Raw genomic sequence first — 6,217 nt, 5'->3', positions numbered from 1 at the left:
GACACCTCTCATCTTCCCTTCCTGCCTCTCAGCTCCCTTGGTCCACCGCTGGTCGTTCTCTCCAGGGCCCGGTTTCAGCCTTGTTCCCAAAGACAACAGGAGAACTGGGGGAAGTCCCACCTGCTTATATTGCTCCTAGGACTTCCTGGAAATTCGTCTCCTCCGATAGGAACCAAGCTCCCACCCGGAGCCCTGTCGCGCTGGGCTACTGGCTTTTCGTGACAGGGAGGGGACTTGCCTCCACTGTGTTTTCTGATTATCGAGTCTTGGCTCCACCAGAGCAAGGGAGATGACGGGGCGGGGTGGGGGGGGCACCCAGGTGGCTTCTATTTTCCCCCCTCCCTTTTGTGTTACGATGGTGTTCCCACTGAAGACCATTGCTCTCTGCAGAGAATTTGCCCCGGCCGGAGCCTTGGAAAAGGGAAGCAGTCATGATAAGCTCAGAGGAGCTAAAGAGTAAACCACAGTGGGAGTTCCCCTGGGCCACCTCCTCTGAAGCAGCCAAAAGCCAAGCAAGTTTCCGCACAAGGTCTGCCTTTGGGGAAAAGAGAAGTTGACCTCGGCAGCCTCTCCCTGAGGTCATGCACGCAGGACCCTTAGTCCTCGAGCCAGTCATCAGCCAGGGTGGCCTCAGGCTTCTTGCCTCATATTCCCCATCAAAACTTAACCTTTGTCAGTCATTGCTTTCTGCTTCCTGGTCAGAGCAGGAGGTGGGCTCATGGCATGATGAGATCTCTGCCATCAGGAAGGAGATTAAATGAGGTCTTCTCCAGGCAATCGTGCCTCAACCCACTTAGAAGACTTCTGGCTTCCGAGGATCTAATCCAGAGGATTCTCAGCCCTGCAGTAACCTGATGGTTGTAGAGGTGGGCAGGATCACCCCAAAATTAGAATTGCCTCCCTGATTTTCCAATCCAAAGGACTGTGCGAGGATGATATTGGTTACGTTGTACACGAACATGATTGTGTCTATAAGTGACTTTGTGTGTGAGTTGCACATTGTGGCAGTTTTAAAACATGTCTGCAAATTCTTGACACTCTTCCTATCAATAAAAGTGTCTGTGTTTCCTTTCCTTGAATTTGAGCAGGCATGTAATGGCTTCTACCACTAGAATATGATAGAAATGATACTCTGTGAGTTCTAAACTGGGTCGTAAGAGACCACTCGGCTCCTACATTTGTCACTGGAATGCTTGCTCTTAGGATCTTCAGCCACCATGTGAGAAGTATGACCAATTTGAGATTGCCACACTGGAGAGACCACGCAGAGAGATCCTGAGACTACGCCAAGAGAGCTGCCCGGCCAAACCCAGCTGTTCTACCCGCAGCTGTTGAGACATTCCAGCTAAAGCCCAGACACCGTGGGGCAGAGACCGGCCATCCATCCTGAGCCCGGCCCACGTTTCACATTCATGAGCAAAAGAGATGATTACTGTTTGAAGCCACTAAGTGTTGGAAGCCGATTTGTTAGAAAGCATTTAGAAAGCAGTAGACAACATATGTGCATAGATGTGGCAATTCATGTAAACACCATGGCTAGATACGAGGTTGTAGTTCACATACATGTTGGTGATAATAATTGCAACATTGCAGCCCCCAGTACTTTACAACTGGAAGAAGTTGTTAATTAGTTATTAGGAGGCTTCATACTCTTCCTATTCTTATTTTCATGACAAACACTAGTAATTCCCTCAGCCCTAGCCAAGACGCCATGCTTCTTCAGTAGAAACTTCTGGCAAAATGAGTGCAGTATGGAGAACACTTTCATCAGGCCATAGGTGTGCACAGATTTGGGAAATCATATTCTACCGTCAAGCCCCCTCCCCCATCCATCTGCACCCCTCAGTCCACAGTAGATCAGTGTCATACATGTGTACTTCCAGACTCTCAGAAGCCTGGCTCCATGGCCTTAGGATGGGTTCCAGGAAGGATCCCCATATTTGAAGCTATACCTCTGCAACTTCCTCTAATTATTCACTCTGCAGTTCCTTTGATGCAGTTCCCTATAATGTGGCACAGTTTCTTCTAGATTAAAAACTCTTTAGGGGCAGAAAGTTTTCTCCGGCGTTTAACACAAACCCCGGTACTCAGGAGCAGCTTAGTGTGTGTTTATGGAATAATTAAGTACACATATGGTAGAGACATGGTTGGACACAGAGTCATGGTTGGACCTAGAGACTGTCATACAGAGTGAATTAACCCAGAAAGAGAAAAACAAATATCATATAATACCACTTATATGTGGAATGTAGAGAAATGGCACAGATGAACCGGTTTGCAAGGCAGAAACAGAGGCACAGATGTAGAGAACAAGCAGATGGACACCAAGGGGAGAAAGGGAGGGGGTGGGATGAATTGGGAGATTGGGACTGACATATATACACTAATATGTATAAAATAGATAACTAATGAGAACCTGCTGTATGCACAGGGAACTCCACTTTGCTGTACAGTAGAAACTAACACAACATTGTAAAACAACTATACCTCAAAAAAAAAAAAATGTACACATATGGTTTCCAGACCCCACCCATTCTGGCTGACTCCCTCAGACTGTACTCAGGTGAACCCCTGATTTCATACAAAGCTCCTCATGGGGACAGAGCTGCTCAGGAGATAGGGAACCATGTGCTGGTCCTTAATGGCCTAGATACAGGACCCTGGTGAACGCAGACTCAGGTGACAGTGGCATTGAGAAAGGATACCTCCCTTTGTCCCCCGCCTGGTTCCTGGTCAGCTACTTGTCTCTGTCCCACACTTTGCTCCACCGCAACACACCCCCACTCCAGTCTCTTTGCACTTTATATACAAATAATTCTTTCTGGAAAAGACTTTGTCTTCCACCTATCCTTGAAAAGTGAGTATTTGGAAATGCTCCAAGATAAAACTAAAGCAGGCTACCATACTTAAGAATTTTTTAAATAATTCCTTTTCAGATCCAGAAGGTCAGGAATATAGAGCCTTTAATGTAGTTGGCCCCAGTTGTGACATCAGTGCGTTTCATTTGTTCAACAAAGATCAACTACCTGGCTTCCCTGGGTCCAGGCTTCGACACTGGCAAGAGAGAGAAAAAAGGCAGACCCTGACCTTGGAAGGCTTAATTGCCGCTCTTAAACCACATGCTTATACTACTTTTCCGGAAATGCTCATCACCATGGGAATGTAATGGTGGGAGAAAATAAATTTTCCCATCCCTGTGGTGGTTCTTACGGTGCTTGGAGGAGAGAAAGCCGCCTGCCCTTGGCTTCCTGTGAACCCACAGGCATCCTCTAGGAGGGGAGGGGGCAACTTCCCCAGGGGACATCCTGGAGAAGTGGCTTGACCACGTGTCTGTACGCTCCCTTGTTCTATACAGGTCCCGTGTCAGTTTAGAACTCCATGGAGAAAATGCCAAGAGAGGATTAGATGTGTGAGAGATTTAGTGGGGGGAAATGCCTGTGCGGGGAAAGCGGGGAGGGAGGTGGAAGAGGCTGGGAGAGCTGTCAGACCACAGCGCAGGGCTGACCTGGCAGAAGAAGAGCCAGGAGGAAGGAAGATTGGGCAAGAAGAGCCTCAGGCTGGAGTGCAGTCTAAGCAAGGCTTCACAAAGCTGATGGCAAGTCACTGAATCAAAGTCACCTTTCGAAGGAGGCTGACCTACAGGAATCGCTCTTCCTATTCCTGCCTTGCCCAGTCATTGACCTGGGACAGCCTGTGGGTAGCGCGGCCTCAGTGCAGAGGCGGGTAGGCAGTAGATTCAGGGCCCGGCACCTGGGGCCCTTAGTCAATTACATTCTCGTGGTATGAGGTCTGAGAGGTGCGTTTTCATGGCCCACAAGTTCCTATGAACCAGTACCCTAAGCACCATCTCTCCCTTCCTTCTCTGGAGATAATTCAGAGCTACAAGTTAAATGGACTTTTTTTTTTCCTGTTTGCAGCTCTTCAGAGACACTGATGCAAAGAATCAAAGTTACTCCATAAGTGGATAGAAAACAAAAAAGTGAATTCCGTTTCTCAAGGGACCCTGCATTATCTCCTCTTTCTCCCACCCACTACTCCTGCCTACTAGCGAGACTGGCTCCTCAGTCGACAGTAAGACGCAGCCAGCAGACAGGGATATGGTTCCCTAACTGCCTTAATTGCCAGGTACTCTGGTGAAGAGACTTGAAATCCACCCCCAGTGCTCTTCTTAGCCAGTAATTTCACCACGTCTGCCAGCTGTTTCCCAGAATTGGTGCCAAAGCTAAATAAATGGCAGATTTGCATTTCACTTGAAACTGTGCACTTAGGGAGTAATGCCTTTCCCGGGAAGCCCGACTTCTCATTAGTCCGTAAAAGAATGATGGGGAACCAGGGCTGATTAGGTCCCCACATTGTACCAGGTGTGGTTGTAGGCGCTACAGGGGTCATCTGTTTCATACCTCACCCCTCTGAGGTCAATGTGTATGGTCGCATTTTACAAACCCGGGGCACATAGTAAGGGAGCAGGGATTTGGGGAGGACTGAGGCTGGGTCCTCTGACTCCAAGTCTAGTGTTCTTTCTGGCTCCTAATTTCTATCCATACATTGGACAATTTGGCTGACTTAAGAGGAATTAGAGGGGGACTTCCCTGGTGGTCCAGTGGGTAAGACTCTGAGCTCCCAATGCAGGGAGCCCAGGTTCGATCCCTGGTCCGGGAACTAGATCCTCCGTGCATTCCGCCAACTAAGAGTGTGCATGTCACAACTAAAGATCCCACGAGCCGCAGCTAAGAAGTCCACATGCCGCATCTAAGACCCAGTGCAGCCTAAATAAATAATTTTTTTTTAAAAAAAAGAGGAATTAGAGGTATTGGCTTATAGCAGGATTTTGTCTTCTATCAGAAGTTCTTGGGTTGTAAAGATTAACGTATTTGAATTACTGTGAGTAAAATGCTGTTAAGAGAGCTTGGAACACCGTGATCACACATTTAGGGGCTGTGACCACAACTGCCACGAGGATGATGATCCACCTGAAGGTCTAGATCAGGGAATCTATCCTAGGAAAATTCCTTTGGGTTAAGGAGTCCTTTCTAATCAACCTCTTTTATAATCCTGGTGCTCAGGAGTAAAATATCAAGCTACTAATTTCCTAGTGTGACTTTTTAGAGGCTCTCTTACATTTAGGGCAGCCATAGATACTAGACTGTTTTGACAGGAGACTGGACTTAGGAAATGAATAACAGAAAGGAAAGGGACGGAGAAGCTTGAACCCCTTTAGTTTTTTTTAATAAATTTATTTATTTTATTTATTCATTTTTGGCTGCGTTGGGTCTTCATTGCTGAGTGGGGGCTTTCTCTAGTTGTGGTGAGTGGAGTCTACTCTTTTTTGCGGTTCGCCGGCTCTAGGTGTGTGGGCTTCAGTAGTTGCAGCACGCGGGCTCAGCAGTTGTGGCTCGCAGGCTTGGTTGCTCTGTGGCATGTGGGATCTTCCCGGACCGGGGATCAAACCCCTGTCCCCTGCATTGGCAGGCGTATTCTTAACCACTGCACCACCAGGGAAGTCCCTAAAATGACCCATTTTAAAGTGAACAATTTAGTGACGTTTAGTATCTTCACAGTGGTGTGCAGCCACCACCTCTATGTGGTTCCAAAACGTTTTCATCACAAAATAAAAGCCTGTACCTACTACGCAGTTACTCCCCTCTCCCCTTAGCCTCCGGCAATCACCAAGTTGCTTTCTGTCTCTGGATTTACTTATTCTGGATATTTCACATAAATGGAATCATACAATATGTGACCTCTTACGTTTGGCTTCTTTCACTTGGCATCATGATTCTGAGGTTCATCCATGCTGTAACATGTATCCGCACTTCCTTTCTATGGCGGAATAATCTTCCACAATTTGTTTATCTCACCATCTGCAGATGGACATTTGGGTTGTTTCCACCTTTTGGCTATTTTAAGTGATGCTGCTGTGAACATTCGTGTGTAAGGATTTGTGTGAGCCCCTGTTTTCAGTTCTTTTGGGCATATACTTATAAGTGGAATTTCTGGGTCATAAGGTAATTCTACATTTACTTTTTTTTTTTTTTTTTTTGGCCGCGCTGCACAGCATGTGGGATCTTAGTTCCCCGGCCAGGGGTGGAACCCGTGCCCCCAGCAGTGGAAGCGGAATCCTAACCACTCGAGTGCCAGGAAAGTCCCTATAGTATTTAACTTCTTGAGGAACTGCTAAACTTTTCACAGGGGTTGCACTCTTTTACAATCCTGCTAGCAG

Source organism: Monodon monoceros, unplaced genomic scaffold (genome assembly GCF_005190385.1).
Source record: "Monodon monoceros isolate NGI ecotype Baffin Bay Population unplaced genomic scaffold, NGI_Narwhal_1 Super_Scaffold_21, whole genome shotgun sequence".
NCBI lineage: Eukaryota > Metazoa > Chordata > Mammalia > Artiodactyla > Monodontidae > Monodon > Monodon monoceros.
This window is presented reverse-complemented; position numbering follows the sequence as displayed.